This window comes from Phaenicophaeus curvirostris, chromosome 2 (genome assembly GCF_032191515.1).
Source record: "Phaenicophaeus curvirostris isolate KB17595 chromosome 2, BPBGC_Pcur_1.0, whole genome shotgun sequence".
In the NCBI taxonomy this organism is placed as follows: Eukaryota; Metazoa; Chordata; class Aves; order Cuculiformes; family Cuculidae; genus Phaenicophaeus; species Phaenicophaeus curvirostris.
In genome coordinates this window covers 118,166,748-118,187,933 of record NC_091393.1, presented here as the reverse complement: position 1 = coordinate 118,187,933, position 21,186 = coordinate 118,166,748, and the positions used below count along the sequence as shown (strand labels likewise).

Below are 21,186 nucleotides of genomic sequence, written 5' to 3'. Positions count from 1 at the left end.
GCTCCTCTGGATCAGAATCGTTTCTGCTCAGGTCTCACTGTTCAGCGCTAAACAAATATTTGCGGGAGCTTTTATCTCTGTCTTAGAAACTTCACCGTGGTTCTGTATCATCGGTAACAGCACTTTTAAGGAGATTATGTTATTAGTGTTTACAGAGCGTAGTTGTCAGAGAGAATTGGTTCTAGCTCAGCGAGCCTTTGGAGCGGCGTGTTATGTGGCTTCTCATTCTTCTGACTTTAAAGACTCCAACGTGAGTGCCAGGTTTGTCATGGAAACAGGCGCTTGCTCAAGGTACGGGGCTGTTTTATTTCGAAGAGGAGGAAGAAAAGAGGCTGAATAGGCTATGGGCACTTTCCTTATGAGAAACAGTAACAAGTAGGCTTTGGTGGGTTTTACTTACTCACTAACTCGAAGGAAAAGGCGGTTCCAGTAACACGTCATGAAGGGACGGATAATCCAGTGGAAGGTTCCCTGCTCATGGCAGTTTGAAACTGGATGGGCTTTAAGGTCCTTCTGACCCAAACCATTCCATGATTCTATGATAGTTTTCAGCATCTGCTGTGGGCTTTTAAGGGAGAGGACCTGCTAGGAGTAGAATTCTCAGGCGTTGAGGAGTCCAGAATTCTCCGTTTTTAATAAATGATGTAATTCCTTGCTTCACGCCAGAAGTATTGGAAGCATCGTGTTCTTGAAAAATGTCATTTTAATATAGAAATTTGTGCATTTCCATCCAATCCTCCTTCCCTCCATTCCTCAGCTCTTGGACGGATCTGTTTAGGAACAGATCACTGAAATGAAAGCGCTTGCCAAATAGGGAAGGGTCAGGATCAGATTGAATTCCACCATTAAAGCCCTTGTGTTTAGAAGATTCATGAATGGTTTCTTGTGCTCGGAACCTAAAATGACAGGGAGTCAAAGGATCATCCCAGCCTTCCAGCTCCCCAGCTTTCCTGGAGCCCCTTTCAGTACTGGGAGGCTGCTGTAAGACCTCCCCACAACCTTCTCTTCTCAAGGCTGAACAACCCTAGCTCTCTACGATCTCAACCCTGAGCGCCTACGGCTAGGGAGAACACAGTGTGCCAAGAACTGAAGAATTACAGAATGGTTTGGGTTGGGAGGGACCTATAAATCCATCCAGTCCAAGCCGTGCAGTGAGCAGGGATGTCTTCAACCACATCAGGTTGCTCATTGCCCCATCCAACCTGATCTTGAATGTTTCCAAGGATGGGGCATCAACCACCTCTCTGGGCAACCTCTGCCAGTGTCTCACCACCCTCTCTATATCCCATTTTATGTCCTCTCTTTCATTGTAAAACATTCCCCCTTGTCCTGTCAGTACAAAGAGCATAGTGAGGCACAACTTTCATCTCAGGTAGATTCTTCACCTGTTCAGGTTGGGATGGTCATTGCGGCACAATCCTGGGCAGGTGGCAGATGTTCCCACGTGTATCTCCTTAGTGATGATGCAGAAACATCTTTTCTGGCTCGACTTCAGATGTGTTGGTCTGACAGAACAGTCAAGTCTTTCACCCCAAATTAACTCTTCAACCCATCCTGCCCCTAGGATTCCTAAATACCGCAGCAAATGGACTTTGCTCTGGTGGGGGCCAGAACTTTCCAGTAAAATAGACATGTTCTTACCCAAATCGAGTCTCTTTCCCCGCATGGAGAAATTTCAGAAACTGGGAAGCATTAGTGGGATTTCTTCAGTGGATCCAGTCCATACACAAATGTTAATGTTACAAAATCCCAGGGCTGTGTTTAAGAGTGAATTTGTTGGAAGCTGTTTCTTATTGATGTCACTTTGTTGTTATCCATGAAATTAAACAAATTCTTGGTTCTTAACCTTTGCTCTCCTAAGAGAGGTCTCTATCTTCTCTTAATCTTACCCTAATTCTCACATAATTAATGAAATATCCATTTCACCCTGGGGCAAATGTTCTTTGTTTCATCTGCTGAGTAAATTTCTTGGCCATTTCTGCCAGGAGAGTTAATGGATAACAGGCAGTTGTATTGGGTCCACCATGCGCAGGGTTTGTCTGTGAAGCTGTACATCCCTCATCCTCTGCATATGTCCCTTATCATGGAATCCTAAATTGGTTTCGGTCGGAAAGGACCTTAAAGCCCACCCAGTTCCAACCCCCTGCCATGGGCAGGGTCACCTCCCACTGCATCAGGTTGCTCAAAGCCCCATCCAACCTGGCCTTGAACACCTCCAGGGATGGGGCAGCCACCACTTCTCTGGGCAACCTGGGCCAGGGCCTTCCCACCCTCACAGGGAAACATTTCTGCCTAAGATCTCATCTCAATCTCCCTTTTTTCAGCTTCAAACCATTGCCTGCTGTCCTGTCCTTGCACTCCCTGATCAAGAGCCCTTCCCCAGCTTTCCTGTCGCAAGGTTCAGATTAGATACCGGGACAAATTTTTCCACCTAAATGATTCTTGGGCACTGGCAGAGGCTTCCCAGGGAGGTGGTTTAGTTCCCATTTCTGGAGGGATTTAGAACAGAGGTAGGTGGAGTTCTTAGGGATATGGTTTAGTAGTGGACAGGTACAGCAGGACTCAATCTCAGTGGTCTTTTCCAACCAAATGATTGATTCTATGATTCTGTGCTTCTAAGATCCCCGTGCACATCCCTCGTGTCCTCTCCACGTCCCTGATCTTCTGCACACGTCCCTGATCCCAGTTTGCCTGATACAGTTTTCTTGGTAATGCAAACTCATAAAGGTGAAGCCAGACTTCAGTTTTAAAATGTTAAAAGAGGTTTACCCTTCTCATTAGGCAAGCTGGAAAAGATGACCTGATCTCCCAGTCTGTAATTTCCTACGCTGGAAATAAAGAAAAGAAACTACTGTTTCTGAAATTGTAACCAGAGGGACTAAAATCCGCATGGATGAGATTTGTGAGCTGTTTCCCATCTCTTTTCCTTAGAGGATAAAGTTCTGCCCTTGCAGAGCCAAGGGAGCTTTAAGAGGATGTCTCAGACTTTTGCTAGATGGACACAGGCAGAGCTTGCCCTTGGATCTCAGTCCTCAGTTCTAGTAAACACTATTTGCAGAACTGCACTGCTGGATTTTGTTGTTATTTGCTTGACCTGCCCTCCAGTTGCTTGTTGATTTGGATTCTTATTGATCTCCACGTAGCCCCACTCTAGAGCTTCTTTTATAAGTCTGAAGCTTGGACTAACTGGCTGATCCTGTAGTGAACCCTTCTAGGAAAACCAAATAAAGTGAATAAATCCTTCTCCTGGAGGTGGTGAAGGAAGAGTCTAGAGAACAAGTCTATAAGGAGTGGCTGAGGGCCTTAAGGCTGTTTAGTCTGGAGAAGAGGAGGCTGAGGGGAGACCTCATCGCTCCCTGGAGTTGCCAGAAAGGAGGTTGGAGTGAGGTGGGTGCTGGTCTCTTCTTGCAAGAAACTAGGCATAGGATGAGAGGAAGTGGCCTCAAGTTGTGCCAGGGGAGGTTCAGATTGGATATTAGGAACAATTTCTTTACTGAAAGAGTGGCGAAGCCCTGGCAGAGGCTGCCCAGGACAGTGGTGGAGTCCCCATCCCTGAAGACGTTAGAAAAATATGTGGCCATGGCACTCTGAGACATGATTTACTAGGCATGATGGTGTTGGGCTACCAGTTGGACTGGGTGAGCTTAGAGGTCTTTTCTAGCCTTTATACTTCTAGGATTCTCTGAGGTGCTGTCAATATTATGAGACTACCTGTGAGCTAATACCTTCACCAGCAAAGCTTTCCTCTCCATGTATATGTCATGCATGGAACCACCCCGAACGCCTGGCACCAAACGTCTCCAGGTGCTTGGAAATTAAGTGGCTCCTCGAGTGGGATTACTTTGTTCAGGCTTAATAAAAGCATCATGTTTTCAAGTGATGTCCTGAATCATTAGGGAATTCTCCCTTTCAGCCTGGCTTAACTGAGTGGGAAAAAAAATGTCCAAGATCATTTTATATGGCTTGCTCTAGGAAGCGGTTTTGAAATGGAGTTTGTCAAAACCTTTGATGGTGTTGTGCTAAACAAGCTTTTCTGAACAGCGTTTTCTAAAGCGAGGGAAGAGAAATAGTTTATTAGAATTACGGAGTCATAGAATCACAGAATGGTTTGAGTTGGAAAGGACTTTAAAGCCCATCCAGTTCCAACCCTCTGCCATGGGCAGGGACACCTCCCACTGCATCCCACCATCCAGCCTGGACTTGGACATCTCCAGGGATGGGACAGCCACCAATTCTCTGGGCAGCCTGGACCAGGGCCTCATCACCCTCATCATGAAGAATTTCTTCCTAATGTCTAATCTTTCATGTGGGGTCACGTGAAAGAAGAGCAGCGAGGCAGAATCCCCTCCCTCACCCTGCTGGTCCTGCTGCTTTTGGCACAGCCCAGGATACGGTTGGCATTCTGGACTCTAAGCACTCATTGCTGGCTTGACTTGTTTAAAGAAACGTAAACAGCCGTGGCTCTACGGGAACGCTTTGGAGCATCGTCTCTCGAAGGAAGAGCACAAGCTCTTCCTTTGGGTTGACACAAGCAGCTACTTGTATGTGTGCAGGAGGTAATTACCACAGAGCAAGTTCACCTTAGACTTCAAGCACCACAGAGTTAATTTGCTCTAACGTGATCAGGAACACAAAATGTTTGTAGGTGGTCTGCTCCTGAGATGAAGAATTTCAGCAACTATGAACGTGCTTTAAAGCCAATTCTGTTATAGAATCATGACATGGATTGGGTTGGAAGAGACCTTAAAGTCCATCCAGTTCAATCCCTTGCTATGGGCAGGGACACCTCCCACTGCATCAGGTTGCTCCAAGCCCCATCCAACCTGGCCTTCAACACCTCCAGGGATGGGGCAGCCATCACTGCTCTGGGCAACCTGGGCCAGGGCCTCCCCACCCAAACATTGTCTTAAAACACGATGTCCCTGAGCAGCTGTCAATTTGCACAGATAATACTTGGATTATTTTACCCATGGGTAATGCTGAGCCTGGCTTTGAGAATCTGAACAAAAAGCCTTTGAGAGACAGCGTGAGGATGCTCATCCTGCACCTTGCCTGGCAAATGGTCTGGATCTTCTTGGTGGCTTGTGTCCTGCTACCTGGCCCACCCTGAGTAGCACTTGGGAGCCTCTGAAGAAAGTAAAAAAAGGGGAATAAACCTCTTCAACATATAATCCAAAGCTGCTGCTCTGTTTAGTGTTTTCTCTGGCTGAATATTTTCAGATTCCTGTATGGTTTTGATCACACTCTTGTTTAAAGCTTGGTCCTAAAGAAATAATTCCTTTTTGAAGTGCACTTTACATATGTTATTGCTTTACAATGTCTTTCCGTTGGAAATGAAATAGTTTTCTTTAATCTGCATGTGCTACTGTTCAGTAGAGTATCTTTAAATATCGCTCTTTATCTGTGTCTTCTCTTGAATGTGTTCTGAGGTAGAGAAATGGTACTTACAGTGTCAACATTAAAAGAAAGACACTTTGTCTTCATAGAAAGCTGTTTCAACTTAAGAGAATGGTTTTGTGGTTGAACTTCCAACTCTTCCAACTCAGGTCCTGGTCATCTGTTGCAGGTTTTGCTTGAGTGAGTGATAATAGTGTGTAAAGGACCTATTAGTCTTCATATAGTATGGATTTTGTGCTGCAAGTAACAAAGGAGATGATGTCTTTATCATATCTATAGGCTTCTGGCTTGGGAAAGAGTGTCTGGAAAGCTGCTTGGCGGAAAAGGCCCTGGGGATGTTGGTTGACAGTGGCTGAACATGAGCCAGCAGTGGCCCAGGTGGCTGAGAAGGCCTAGGGCATCCTGGCTTGGATCAGCCATGGGGTGGCCAGCAGGAGCAGGGAAGAGATCGTCCCTCTGGACTCGGCAGTGGTAGGGCCACACCTTGAATCCTGGGTTCAGTTTTGGGCCCCTCCCAACAAGGACCTTGAGGGGCTGGAGCATGTCCGGAGATGGGGAACGGAGCTGAGAAAGGGAGTGGAGAACAAGTGTTATGAGAGGCAGCTGAGGGAACTGGGATTGTTTAGCCTAGAGAAGAGAAGTCTGAGGGGAGACCTCATTGGTCTCTGCAGCTCCGGGAGAGGAGGTTGTATACAGGTGGGTGTTGGTCTCTTCTCCCAAGTAACAAGGAATAGGATGAGAGAAAGTGGCCTCAAGTTATGTCAGAGAAGGTTTAGATTGGATGTTATGAACACTTTCTTTCCTGCAAGAGCGGTGAAGCCCTGGCAGAGGCTGCCTAGGGCAGTGGTGGCATCCCCATCCCTGGAGGGGTTCAAAAACCGTGTGGCTGTGACACTGCGTTTAGTAGGCACACTAGGGCTGGGCTGATGGTTGGACTGAATGATCTTAGATGTGTTTTTCAACCATAATGATTCCATGATTCTTTGATAAGGGAGGCTGTTACAATTCAGCTCTTCTGGGTGTGTGATGCAAAGCGGTTCTGGCTGTTGGGCAGACACAAAACTCAGCCTTAAAATGTGCTTGTTGTTTTGTCATAGTTGGGCATTGATAGTCATGAAAGACACAGCTCTTTTTGGTCAACAGGGTGTTTCCTACTGATGGACCAGTTTGCTTTCCCGTTTGCATGGAGCAGGTTGCCCAGAGAACTGTTGATACCTCATCCCTGGAGGTGTTCAAGGCCAGGTTGGTTGCGACTTCGAGCAACCTGATCCAGTGGGAGGTGTCCCTGCCCATGGCAGGGGGTTGGAACTGGATGGGCTTTAAGGTCTCTTCTAACCCAATCCATTCTATGTTTCTATGATTCTATGATTTATTTTTGCTTAAGAAACCCTCTTCCCTTTGCCTGCAGAAGCTGACCTTTCAATTATCCTGCTCTTCAGATCTGTGTAATTTCTTTTTCCATACCCACAGCAGTTTTTCAGTGTTACTTCTGCAGGAGACATTGATGCTTTACAAGGTGCAGGACGCAAAGCCTATAACCCTTAACAAATGGTGTCTATGTCGATAATTCCCATTTTACACCTCGAGTGAGAGGCACCTCACCCAGGTTTCCTAATTTTCCTTCTCCTGTCTGCTTTACGCATGTGTTTGCTGTCCCATGGGGTTGTTTTGCTGCTGCAATTAGCTATAACCACCTTGTTGCTGGGGTGAGGATGAAGGGACGCTTCCTTCCAGTGCTGCATATGTGATGAGAACGGGAATGGGTGGTCGACAAACCACCCTTGTGTAGCTCAGAATGGAGCTGAAATCGAGATGATGTGCTAATGGGTTAGGAGATTGGCTTGGTTAATGCACGAAATGCTGGAGTGAGTGGATTTTTGCTGGATTTGCAATGTTCTCTCCCTTCTGGTCGTGGTTCTATATAGCAAATTGCAGCTGGAGTGCTTTCCTTTTGGAGCTATAAACACTGCTGGGGATTAATTATAATGGATGCTTCCGTTGAGATCTGCGTTTTACTATGTTCACCCTTTCTAGTTACCCAAGTGAAGTATTAACTCCACTACTTAATGAAGTATGATTCCAGCACTGAAAGGGGCTCCAGGAAAGCTGGGGAGGGTCTCTTGATTGGGGAGTTCAGGGATAGGATGAAGGGGAATAGTATGAAGCTGAAAGAGTGGAGGTTTAGATGAGATTTTAGGCTGAAATGTTTTCCTGTGAGTGTGGGGAGGCCCTGGCCCAGGTTGCCCGGAGAAGTGGTGGCTGCCTCATCCCTGGAGGTGTTGAAGGCCAGGTTGGATGGGGCTTTGAGCAACCTGATCCAATGGGAGGTGTCCCTGCCCATGGCAGTGGGTTGGAACTGGGTGGGCTTTAAGGTCCTTTCCAACCCAAATAATTCTATGATTTCATGATAATTATAGATGATGAGAATTTCTGGGCTTCATCGAGGAATTATTGGGCCAAGTTTAGGACCTGTGGACTACAGAGACATAGAATCATAGAATGGTTTTGTTTAGAAGGGATCTGAAAGATCATCTAGTTCCAACCACCTTGCCGTGGGCAGGGACACCTCCCACTTGACCAGGTTTCAGGGGCTCCTTCTTCATCCTGGTTCCTGCTGTCCAAATATTTCTTGGTTCTCACTGGTCCCCGCTGCTTTGGGACTTGAGTCTGTTAGTGTTTGATAGGAATGGTTGGACTCGATGATCCAATGGGTCTCTTCCAACCTGTTGGTTCTATGATTCTATGAATTAAAACGACCCCTGTAGCCAAGGCTTGGTGATGGTGCAGTGCAGGTACAGCACCTGTCACGAGGGTCCTGCATTGTGGGACAGGGCAGAGAACTGTCCGTCTGGGATGGAGAGAGCGAGAGCTCAGCGTCACCATCCTTGTGTTTTGGGCACATGATATGTTCCACCTGCAGTGTCTGCCGTCTCTGGTTTCTTTAAGGTGGCTTTACCGACTAAGCGTGCTTCTCTTCAGTGGATCAAAGTGATTTGGAGGCTGTGTGTTGCATAGGTTTTGAATGGATATTGGAGGTGACACTTTGGAATCCTTTGCTTTGCTGCTAGCTTGTTTGTCAGAAAAAGGTACATCAAGTTCTCCCCTCCAGTGGAGACACCGAGGAGTTATTTCAGGAGATTGGATCTTTGCTGAAGATCCTACAGCAAAGTGCAGCTTCATACCACCTCCAGTGGAGCTGTTGCTCATTCCCAGCCCCTTTTGGTTAATGCTTCAAAGGAATATTATCTAAGAAGTTGCTGAATGTACTGTGGTTAAAGAGTTGCCTTTGGAAAAGGAGGAGAAATTCCCCACTATTGCAGATGAATAGAATCACAGAATGGTTTTGGGTTGGAAGGAACCTTAAAGCCCAGCCAGTTCCAGCCCTCCTGCCTTGGGCAGGGACACCTCCCACTGGATCAGGTTGCTCATCCAACCTGGCTTTGAACACCTCCAGGGATGGGGCATCCAGATAACATGCCAGATTTGAGAGTTTAGAATTTGAATGTGAAAACAAGATGTTTCAGCTGGATAATGAAGAGAGATGGTGAATCTCAACAGCTGTTCAGGTAATCGTCCTTCAATTTGTTTACCAACTGCTTCTAAAAGTCTTAAGGTCCCTTCCAATACAAATCCAAATAATTCCATGATTCCATAATTATAGGAGGAATTGCAGTTATCTGATCTAGTAGTGGGTTCCAGTGACTGGGAGGTAAAGTGGTTGTCTTTGTCATCCCAGTCCTGTCATGCACCTGTGACATCAGGGTCGTTTGCAGGAGCTGCAGGAGCGGGATGTCCACCCTTGGCATCTCCGTACTCACCTTGTGCAGCCTCCTCGGTGAAATGAGTGAGCTGAAACAGTGCGTGAAAACGGGGAGACGGAATCCTCGATTTCCAGTGGGAATCCGTTCTGAGAAAGCACTCCAGCAGCTAAAGTAATGAACACCGATAAGCTTATGACATCTTGGATTTCTTTTAATAAGCATAAATACATAAGAAAGAGCTGTAAAGCTTTTAAGTTCATTCTGGCTCTTCCGTATCAACACAGACCCTCTGCTCCTAGTAATCCGTTCTTTCTAAAGCCCTGGTTAGGCCTTCAGGCTGATAAGCGTGTCATCCTAAAAGCTTCTGCGACATATTCTGAGCTGCCTTTGAGGGTCCCCATCCCTGCTGGCACCTGCTCCTGAATGTGAAATTGCCCTCCCCCTCCACCTACCTAGTGCTCCAGGGGAGGCAAAAGCTGTTTTCCAGCTTTCCAAATGTTCTTGACCACTTCCAGTAACTTGGTTTTTGATAAAGCCTCAGGATTTTTTTTGAGTATCGTACTGAAATATTAAAACAGGTAAACACTCAGTGAAGCTGTATAAGCACCGTTCTGTTGCGTGCAGGAACAGAGCAGCGATGGAGGCTTTGCTTTTCATTTTTTTCCAACTCATTAAAGCCCTCAAAATTGCCTTTTTAATACAGAATTTCTTTATGTAGCTATAGCTGCGTATTCCTATCATATGCACATGTAGATTTATGATGTTCCATAACATACAGAAGTATAACTCCAGTGTAATTGTTTTCTTAGTATTAATATGCTTTGTGTTATCTGATTGTCAGCCAGGGATCAGAGAAACCTCAGTACAACAGATCATGTTTGGATCCAGTCTGGATATCTGAGCTCTCTGCATTGTATAGAAATTGTAGAATCATGGAATCATAAAGGTTGGAAAAGCCTTCTAAGCTCATCCAGTCCAACCATCACCCCAACCCCACCTTGCCCACTAAACCATGTCCCTCTCCAGCTCCGTTCTCCTTCTCTGGATGCTCTCCAGCCTGTCGATGTCTTTCTTCGAGTGAGGGGCCCAAAACTGAACCCAGGAGTCCAGGTGTGACCTCACCAGCACTGAGTGCAGGGGGACAATCCCTTCCCTACTCCTGCTGGTCACCCAATGGCTGATCTCAGGTACAATGGTGTGAGAGGAGCAGCTTTCAAGTCTTGAAGTTGTGATCGTTTCAGAAAGTTGTTTTCCTTTCCTTTTTTCTTAAGTATATTTAATCATTAAGATATAACGCTAAGAAGCATCAGAGAACATTCTATAATTATTTTGTTGGCCGCACTTTTTAATGAAACCTATCGAGTCAGCTTCTCAGAAACGCCTAAATTGCTTCTGGATGTAACGAGCTCTGCCCCAGTGTGGATTCAATAAAGGTGATGAGATACTGATCTGAAATCACAGGGCTGAGTACAGTGATGATTTTATTAGAGATGTGCTTTGTATGACAGGCTTAAAGAGTTGGGGTTGTTCAGCCTGGAGAAGACCTTAGAGCAGCTTCCCAGCTCCAGGAAAGCTGGGGAGGGGCTCTTGATCAGGGAGTGCAGGGATAGCGTGAGGGGAACGGTTTTAAGTTGCAAGAAGGGAGATTGAGATGGGATCTTGAGAAGAAATGTTTTCCTGTGAGGGTGGGGAGGCCCTGGCCCAGGTTCCCAGAGCAGTGGTGGCTGCCCCATCCCTGGAGGTGTTCAAGCCCAGGTTGGATGGGACTTGGAGCAACCTGATCCAGTGGGAGGTGTCCCTGCCATGGGGTTGGAACTGGAGGGACTTCAAGGTCCCTTCCCACTTACACTGTTCCATGATTCTATGATCTGCACTGTACATTTACTCCCAAGCTTGACTTAGCATCACCCAAGCCCTTATGAAGTAATGGTTGAGGACCAATGTAATTCAAATTCCAAATTCATTGAAATAGAGATTTAGGATTTTGTGCTGTCTAATGCCTCCCCCATCATTGCTTTGATGCCAGGACGGTAAAGCATCTTTAGAGTTAAAAATGAAAGGCAAAGAGAATTAAGAGCTCGAAGTCCAGATGCATGAGTTCATAGCAAAATTGTCACCTTTGGGTTCTCCTGCACCTCCTCTGTGTTGAAATATTTTTGAATTCTGTAATTTTAGATACACCATCCTTTATATATTTTATATATGATTTCTTTCTCCATTAGTTTCTTTAAATTACATTTTGTTCTTGAAGCAAAAAAGTCAAGAGCATCTGTCCTAGGCTGCTGGGGCTTTTTAAGCATATTTTAATGATGGGTAGTAAGAAAGTAAACAATTTAAAGTACTGTACCATTACTTGTAATCCAGCGCCCAGCTGCTCGAGGAATCCTGAAGGATTGGGGCCACCGCAGCATCCATGCTTTCCTTCGTCTGTCTGCATATTTATGCATAACAAGAATTTAATTGGACATGACCTCTTTCTTGGTGGTATCCATACAAACCCATTTGTTGTCATTTAATTGTCATTGAAGCTGCAAGAGGGAAGATTGAGATGAGATCTTAGGAAGAAATGTTTTCCTGTGAGGGTGGGGAGGCCCTGGGCCAGGTTGCCCAGAGAAGTGGTGGCTGCCCCAGCGCTGGAGGTGTTCGAGGCCAGGTTGGATGGAGCTTAGCAGAATCTGATCCAGTGGAGGGTGTCCCTGCCCCTGGTAGGGGTTGGAACTGGATGGGCTTTGAGGTCCCTTCTGACTGAAACCATTCTATGGTTCTGTGGTTGGATTTGAGTGGAGAGGAAAAAAAGGTAGGAAAGAATTCCAAGTCAGTCTCACTTTCCTAAGATCACAATTGTTCTTTGCAGGAGATCTCAGATTACAGGTTTATTTTTATAAGGTTTGGTAGGTGCTGGTTTTGTTGAAACAGGGAACCTGTGACAGCTTAAATTCTTCAAACGTGCATCTTTCCGGCATGTGGAATTAGAATCATAGAATCATCAAATGGTTTGGGTTGGAAGCGACCTTAAAGCCCATCCAGTTCCAACCCTTCTGTCACGAGCAGGGACACCTCCCACTGGATTAGGTTGCTCAAAGCCCCATCCAACTTGGCCTTGGAGACCTCCGAGGATGAATTAGCATTTGCACCGTTACCCTCTTCTCTACAGCATCATCTCTCATTGAGTACTCAGAGGTGCCTTCTAATATAGCCCTTTAGAAATGTCCTGCAATTCCAGCCTTTCCAAGGAGCTGCCAGCAAGCAAGCGCTTATCACCCTTTGGCATCAATCTGACAAAATAGTTTGTAGATGACAGTAGAGACTTGGTATGATCACTGTGACTCCTTGGAAGAGAAGGAACCCGAGCACTGCTGTAGTACTGAGCCGCGTCAATAGTTATTTAGATGTCATTTGGCTGGAAATCAAATTTGCCCTAATGAGAGAAACCAAATATTCTGGGAATGCGGAGGCCGTTCCAGAAATTAGGGTGTTCATGGAGTTCACGTTCAGCTGGTGAGGGAGGAATGAAGTTGGATCTAATCTCTAGCAGGAAGTTATTAAAAATGAAGCGTGCAGTTAAGGCTGTTAATGACCTGAGAGGTTTTGGCTGTAAATCTAATGATTCCTTTGGCTGGGAGCATGTATGGATTCGTTTGGCAACATGTTCTGAGTGGGCACCTGGGATGCTGGGTTGAGTGTGGATAGAAACCTGCTTTGGGTGTTGATTTGGGGATTTTCTTTCTTCTCCTTAAAGCCTACTTCTGCTTTCGGGATTCGAAGCAGGAGTCCTGCTCACACGTCCCGAGGCAGAGATGGCTGGAGCACCCTTGGAATGTGTCGCCTGCCAAAGAGCTTTCATATTTATGCACTTTGCAGGATCCTCCGTTAGGTTCTGTGTTCCCTGGGGCTGATGGTGGTCAAGTCATGGCAAGGGAGAGATTTTGACTTGGGTGATTCTCACTACCTGAAGCTCCTGAAGTGGCCCAGCTGGGGACTTCGGCCACCACAGTAGTATTTTGGTTTCACAGCACTTGTGATGTCTTGAGCTGCTTCAAAATGACAACAATTTGTATAAATGCCAAAATTGGAAACTGTGGGCTTCATCTTGGGATGAAGTGGCTGGTAATGAAAAGTCAGTGGTGATGTAGGAGGTGTATGGCAGGTTGAGCATTCATGTACGAGAGTGTTGCAGAGATCTGATGAGAATGTTCTTTTATACTTGGTGTTTAGCACACAAATACAGCTTTTCCTTTCCATTAAGCTCTTCTCTTCCTCTGTGCCACCTGGAGATAGTTGGGCTTTAGGGACCTAAAGTCCCTTCCCCTGGACTTGTCTCCTTGCTTGTCTCTCTTTGGGTCAAATCCAATTGTGTCAAACCCTAAATCTTGTGGCATGTGGCACTGAAAGTCAGCCTGGCCTCTTCAGTCATAGAATCATAGAGTGATTTGGATTGGAAGGGACCTCAAAGCCCTCTTCCTACCCTCCTGCCATGGGCAGGGACACCTCCCACTGGATGAGGTTGATCAAAGCCCCATCCAACCCGGCCTTAAACACCTCCGTGGAGTGAGCAGCCACCAGGTCTCTGTGCAACCTCTGTCTGTGCTTCACCACCCACATTTCTTCCTAAGATCTCATCTCAGTCTCCCCTCCTTCAGCTTAAAATCATTCCCCCTCATCCTATCCCTGCCCTCCCTGATCAAGAGCCCCTCTCCAGCTTTCCTGGAGCCCCTTTCACCACGGGGAGGCTGCAAGAAGGTCCCCCTACAGCCTTCTCTTCTCCAGGCTGAACAACCCCAAGTCTCTCAGCCTGTCCTCATAGCAGAGGTGCTCCAGCCCTCGAATCATCTTTGTGGCCTCCTCTGGACTTGCTCCAATAGATCCATGTCCTTCCTGTGCCGATGACTCCAAAACTGAACGCAAGGCTCCAGGTGAGGTCTCATGAGAGTGGAGCAGAGGGGTAGAATCCCTTCCCTCGCCCTGCTGGTCACACTGCTTTGGATGCAGCCCAGAACACGGTTTGGCTTTCTGGGCTGTGAGCGCCCATTTCTGGCTCATTTTGAGCTTCTCATCTCCTGGCACTCCAAGTCTTTCTCCTTAGGGCTGCTCTCAATTTTTTGCTTTAACCTTGGAGCTACTTCTGCCTCTCTCCTCTCCCCAGATGACTCCAGGACCGTTGGCTGGGAGCCTCAACACATAAGCCCAGGTGTTCCCACCTGGAGCTGCCCTGGCCTTGAGCGAGCAAAAGCCTGGCAGGGCTACAAGCTTGGGCTCCACGATGTTCCTCTCCTGCCTGCCAGGAGTACCAAGGGCTTTGGGAACTGGCAGGATGATTCATAGGACCTGATCTGTAGCAGCAGGAGCAGTCTGCACTTGTACCGTCAGTATTAATGTTGCCGGGTGTTATTGATTGCCCAAACGAGCAAGCTCAATCAATCTCTCCTTCAGGTTTCTTTTAAACCATATTTTATACTTTCTGCCTATCAGCGAAAGCCCCATGGGCTCATCGAGGAGGAGGGAGATCTCTGCAAAACCTGGCACAAGGTCAAACTCATAGAAGTACAGAAAGCTGGTTATAAAATTTCCTCTTGGGTAGATACGACAATGCGTTTCCCTGGGACAGTTAGTAGGGTTTTTTGTGTTTGTTGACGTCTCAGTTGTGTAAGATTCTTCTTTCCAAATCCAGCAGTTTTTCTGACATTTTAAGTTTTAGAGAATCATAGAATCATGGAACGGTTTCGGTTGGAAGAGACCTTAAAGCCCATCCAATTCCAACCCGCCCTGCCATGGGCAGGGACACCTCCCACTGGATCAGGTTGCTCCAAGCCCCATTCAACCTGGCCTTCAACATCTCCAGGGATGGAGCAGCCACCACTTCTGTGGGCAACCTGGGCGAGGGGCCTCACCACCCTCATTGTGAAGAATTTCTTCCTAATGTTTAATCTAAGTCTTTCCCCTTCCAATTTAAAGCCATTCCCCCTCATCCTATCACTACAGGCCCTTGGAAAAAGTCCCTCCCCAGCTTTCCTGGAGCCCCTTCAGGTACTGGGAGGCTGCTATAAGGTCTCCCTGGAGCCTTCTCTTCTCCAGGCTGAACAAGCCCAACTCTCTCGGCCTGTTCTCATAGCAGAGGTGCTCCAGCCCTCAGATCATCTTCATGGCCTCCTCTGGAGCTATTCCAGTAATTCCATTTCCTTCTTATGTTGGGGATTCTAGGACTGGACATAGGGCTCCAAGTGGAGTCTCATGAGAGCAGAGCAGAGGGAAGAATCCCCTCCCTCGCCCTGCTGGCCACGCTGCTTTGGATGCTGCCCACGACACGGTTTGGTTTCTGGGCTGCAAGAGCACATCTCCGGCTCATGTCAAGTTTCTCATCAATCAGTATCCTGATTCTTTCTTTGCAGGGCTGCTCACAATTTGCAGCCGTTAACAGATCAAGCCCTCTTGCAAAATGGCTTTGCTCTCCATCTCCTCCAATGCTTATTTGGTGTTGGGTATAAACCAGGAAGGAGGACAGGAAAAAATAGATAAGAGGAAAAATGACTTTTCCAGATGCCTAAAAATGTCTCTAATTTCTTGAGCAAGATCTGCTTTAAAGGAAATGTAGAAGAGCACTTTCATGGGGTTGAAATGAATGAAAATTAGCATCACCTTGAAACCGTCGCCTGAACATCCTTACTCCAGGGAGAATGAGGATCCCTTTTAGAATGCAGGATTTATGCTGTCCCAGCAGCCTTGGAGTTTAGAGGAGCTGCAAAAACGTACATGCTGCACATTACTCGTAAGCAGGTGGAGAAAGAAGGTCCAGGCAGGAGGCTCCTTCCTCCTCCTGCAGCAAAGCTGACACATTTTGTTCTTGCTGTGTAGTGTGGCCTTATGATACATCGCACACCAGTGAAAAATGAGTATATTATGGATTTTGTCAGCATACAGTGAATATGAATCACTTCTAACTCCTTTCCACTTGCTTTTTATACTGTGTCCAGTGATAGGCCCCTCACTACAAGGATGATGTTGAGGGGCTGGATTGTGTCCAAAGAAGGGGAACGGAGCTGGGGAAGGGTCTGGAGCCCAGGGGTTCTGGTAGAAGCTGAGGGCCCTGGAGCTGTTTAGTCTGGAGAAGAGGAGGCTGAGAAGAGACCTCATCGCTCTCTGCAGCTCCCATAAAGGAGGGGAGCCAGGCCACTATCAGTCTCTTCTCCCAAGTAACAAGTCATAGGATAAGAGGAAATGGCCTCAAGTTGTACCAGGAGAGGTTTAGAATGGATATTAAGACTGAATTATTATCTGAAAGAGCGGTGAAGCCCTGGCAGAGGCTGCCCAGGGCAGTGGTGGAGTTCCTGTCCCTGGAGGGGTTCAAAAACCGTGTGGCTGTGGCACTTTGGGACATAGATTAGTAGGCATGGTGGGGTTGGGCTGATGGCTGGACTGGATGATTTTAGAGATCTGTTCCAACCTCAATAAATTGATGATTGTTTTAGCTTTGATTACCTAGGCTTGATGGAACGAATGGTTGCAGCTGACAGGCAGCAGAGGATCCTACGGTCACAGTGTGGGACAAAGTTGGATAAACCCATGTTTGTCTTTATATTGTAGTTCTGGAGCCCACTCGATGGAGAGAGCAATGCTCTCTCTGATCCTGGGTCCATGGACCCTTGTTCATTCATTTTAATATTAAACACTTACTGATAAAATATTTAGAGCCTTAAGTAAAATATAACAAGGGAGGTATTGAAGGACGCGTGTTTCAGATGCTGAATGATGACCACTTTAAAGCTGCCATGGTGGCTGGGTCTGTCACAGGCCGTGTGAGAACTTGCCTGCAAACTGTTTATGGTCTGTAGGCCCGTGGCTGAAGAAGCAGAAGAAAGCACATGACTTCAAGGGACTGAGAAATGCAGGAAGCTAAAGATGAAAGGTTTGGGGTGAGATCTGAGTTGGATGATGGGTAGCAGGAAGTTGTTTCTTCTGGTTCATGAAACATCTGAAATTGTTCAGTGGATATATTTTACTCAAAAATATAATGCCTGTTTTCCTTGAGATTAAGCTGCAGTAGACCTGAGGAGAAGGACTTTGAGTACTGGCTCAAGATAAGCCAGCAATAAACACTTGCAGCCGAGAAGGCTGACCACATCCTGAGCTGCATCCGAAGCAGTGGGACCAGCAGGGCCAGGGAGTGGATTCTGCCCCTCTGCTCTGATCTGGTGAGATCCCACCTGGAGCCCTGTACTCAGTTCTGGACTCCACAGTAAAGGAAGGACATTGAACTGTTGGAGTAAGTCCAGAGAATGATCTGAGGGCTGGAGCACCTCTGCTATGAGGACAGGTTGAGAGACTTGGACTTCTTCAGCCTGGAGAAGAGAAGGCTCCAGGGAGACCTTAAAGCAGTCTCGCAGTACTGAAAGGGGCTCCAGGAAAGCTGAGGTGTGGCTCTTGATCAGGGAGTGCAGGGATAGGATGAGGGAAACGGCTGAAATTTTAGGCTGAAATGTTTTCCTGTGAGGGTGGTGAGGCCCTGGCCCAGGTTGCCCAGAGAAGCGGTGGCTGCCCCATCCCTGGAGGTGTTCAAAGCCAGGTTGGGTGGGGCTTTGAGCAACCTGATGCAATGGGAGGTGTCCCCCCATACCCTACTAGATGTAATCTCCAGTATCCAAATGGCTTGAACAGCTCAATGGGCACTCACTCTTATGGGTGTTTGAATCTATTTTCATAGCATAACAAGAACTTCTGATACGCTGGATTGACTCTATCTAGTGCAGGATAGTTTAGGTGGAAGGGATGTCAGGAGGTCATCTCAAAGCAGCTTCAGCAGATCTGCTTAACAAGATCGTAGATAACCCACCTCTTCCCCTTGGCTTCAACCGTTTAAACCCCGGGTCCATTCCTTTCACTTATATGAGATGTTTCTACTTGCTGCTTTGTTGGGTTGCGGGGAACAATCCAACTTCCATGCTTTGTTTGGGGGGAAGAATAGCTACACCTGAAGCAAAATCACTTCAACCCACTTGGTGGAAGCTGTTAATAGTTTGAGCAAAAACACTGAATATGGAATTTTGGAAAGAAACAGAAAAGCAACGGTCAGCAGTCATTGCAAGCTTTAGTGAAAGGGATGGGGGTTTTATGTTGGAAATCTCTATTTCTACTAATTAAATGGCTTTCTAATGAAAGGGAAGAAAATCCCAGCTTTTGATGCGTATAATCTATGGATACTGATTTCTTTTATCTCACCTCCACATCTCTGTATCTCAGAACGAAAGCTTGTGCATAATAGCACTTGTAAAGTGACTTTTATTATTGCCTCAAGGCATTATGTGTGGAAAGAAAAGCCAGGATCCAGGCCTTTTAGCTTCTCGCTGTGGTTTATAGACTATGGGTTGTGGTCTGCAGACACGTTGTGTAGTAACGACCCAGGAAAGCTGAGCAAAACCTTCATAAGGTTGAGGACAACACAGCATTTGAGACATTGGAGAGCTTGAGGGGATGGTTGGGTTGGATGAGCTTAGAGGTCTATTCCAACCTTAGTGATTCTGTGATTCTGTCTGGTAGGATCACCTGCATGAGAGGCTATAGGAGCTCCCCGAGTTCAGTTGTGTTTGAGAGAGTGAGCTGTGCTCCCACATTCAGGAATTTTTCACGCTTGTGCCAGGAATTTTTGATGTGCTGCTGCCCAAGGAAGCTTCACTGGGGAGCTGTGGGTGGTTGGTGGTCCACCATTGCCGGGACCTTTTCCAAAGAGCAGTTCCCTCTGCTCTTAGGTGTGGATATTTAGGTGACGATGTCTTACTGTGAGGGTGGGGAGGCCCTGGCCCGGATTGCGCAGAGAAATGGTGGCTGCCCCATCCCTGGAGGTGTTCAAGACCAGTTTGGATGGGGCTTGGAGCAACCTGATCTAGTGGGATGTCCCCCTGCCCATGGCAGGGGGGATGGAACTGGATGGGCTTTGAGATCCTTTCCAACCCAAACCGTTCAATGATTCTGTGATTCTATATAAGAACAGCATTGATGGGTCTGAACAATATTTCTGAATGTAGAGCCTCCCTCGGACATTAGAACTGGGCAGATCCTGCATGACACATTCCCTGCTCTCCAGCCTCTGATGGTTCAAAATCTCCTGGACCTTCTTAGCCAGAGATGATGTCCATCTTTTTAGTAAACATCATAAGGTGTCTGCTCTGTCACATAGCCAGTCTTCTCTTGAGCTTATGGAGGCGTTTGACATGCACAACATCCTATCAGGAAGGAGCTAAACTGCTCAGCTGGGTTGTGTGTGAGGAAACCACTGTCTCTGGTTTGGTTTTAGACTCACCAGCTGCTACTTTCATTTCTTGTCCGCTTGTTCTTTCACTGAGCCGGATGTTACTGCCTTGATAGGCTGCTGGTGTGTCCCTCCTCTGTTCCAGACTGTCTGGAGTGGGAAGGGTGTCTCTTCCTAGCTGCGAATTTCATAGGATCACGGAATGGCTTGAGTGGGAAAGTTCCTTAAAGCCCACACAGTTCTTGCCACCCCTGCTATAGACAGGGACACCTCCCACTGCATCAAGTTACTCAAAGCCCCTTCCAACCTGGCCTTGAACACCTCCAGGGATGGGGCAGCCACCACTTCTCTGGGCAACCTGGGCCAGGGCCTCACCACCCTCACAAGAAAACATTTCTTCCTAAGATCTCATCTCAATTTTCCCTCTTTCAGCTTCAAACGGTTCCCCCTCATCCTACCTCTGCGCTCCCTGATCAGTCTCCCCTCCCCAGCTTTCCTGGAACCCCTTTCAGTACTGGGAGGCTGCAAGAAGGTCTCCACGCAGCCATCTCTTCTCCAGGCTGAACAATCCCAACTCTTTCAGCCTGTCCTTGTACTAGAGGTGCTCCAGCCCTTAGATCATCTCTGTGGCCTCCTCTGGACTTGTTCCAGCAGATCCATCTGCTTCCTATGCCAAGGCCTCTAAAACTGAGTTCAGGATTCTAGTTGGGATCTCACCAGAGCATATCAGAGGGGCAGAATCCCCTCCCTTCTTTCATCACACTTCTTTGGATGCAGCCCGTGACACGGATGGCAGTGATGAAATCAAACTTGTATTTGATGATGAAGATGTGCACATTGTTTGGTTGTAGAAACATTGGTAGAAGATACAGATCTCACGTCCTTTGCTCTCTGCAGCTTTCCGAGTCAATGTGAGTCTGAGTTGCAGCCTGTTTTGCTCGTGGCTCACAGGAGGATGAGTCATGTAGGGTGCAGGAATGGCTCCCTCTGAGATTTCAGCACAAGCACGTGATTAATGATGATCTGGTTACATTTAATGACATGTCGCTTGGCCAGTTATTAATCTCTTTAATAAATCCCATGTTATGTAAGGTAATTCCAGTTCCTTGAGAAATCACACTTCACAAAGTTCCGTGATTTACTGAACTCTGTTCCATCAGCGCCTTTGCAGTTCACAACAAACCTTGTAGTCTTAATAAAACCACGGGCAATTGATTTCAGACCCGAGTGCTGATAGACATCCATTATTTCCTTCCTATAATTCCTAATTAAGTTTTATACTGGCATATCCCTTGTCTTCCTGGGATGTAATCTGGACCCATAGCTGGCCTAGCCATCCTACTCACACGTTTGAAACACAGACACAAAAGCTTGTCTTCAGTGCTCCCAAACCTCCCAAGGTGGCCCTTGCAGGAGGTTGCAGTTGAAGGTTCAGAGGTCTTCTTGTCCAGCTCTTCCAAAGCCTCTGGGATGCAGCTGATGATCTACTCATTTAAAACTAAGCAGCTCTGTAGCTGTTGTTCCACATCTGTCTGTGTTACTGTTTGGAATGGAAAAATGTTTCCTGTGGCATGACGATACCATCTGCTTTCTCTCTTAATTAATGAACAGAAATATTTGTTGCATTCTTCTGCTGTTCCTCTAATATTGATGGTGGTTGCTCTCTTTCTGTGCGGTGACGTTCCCAGTGGATGCTCTCTTTCATTGCAATGATGGTCCTTGGTCATTGCTAGAATTTGGTGGTCCTAGATAATTTTTATAAACTGATACAGTCAAACCTGTGAGCGCTGT

The 21,186-nt window shown here is 46.9% G+C and overlaps 1 protein-coding gene across 5 annotated transcripts in view; it reads left to right on the top strand.

Annotated features, from left to right (window-relative positions):
• Positions 1–21,186, top strand: part of NCOA1 (nuclear receptor coactivator 1) — a 175,945-nt gene that overhangs the window by 41,347 nt on the left and 113,412 nt on the right. The gene's annotated exons all lie outside the window — the stretch shown is intronic.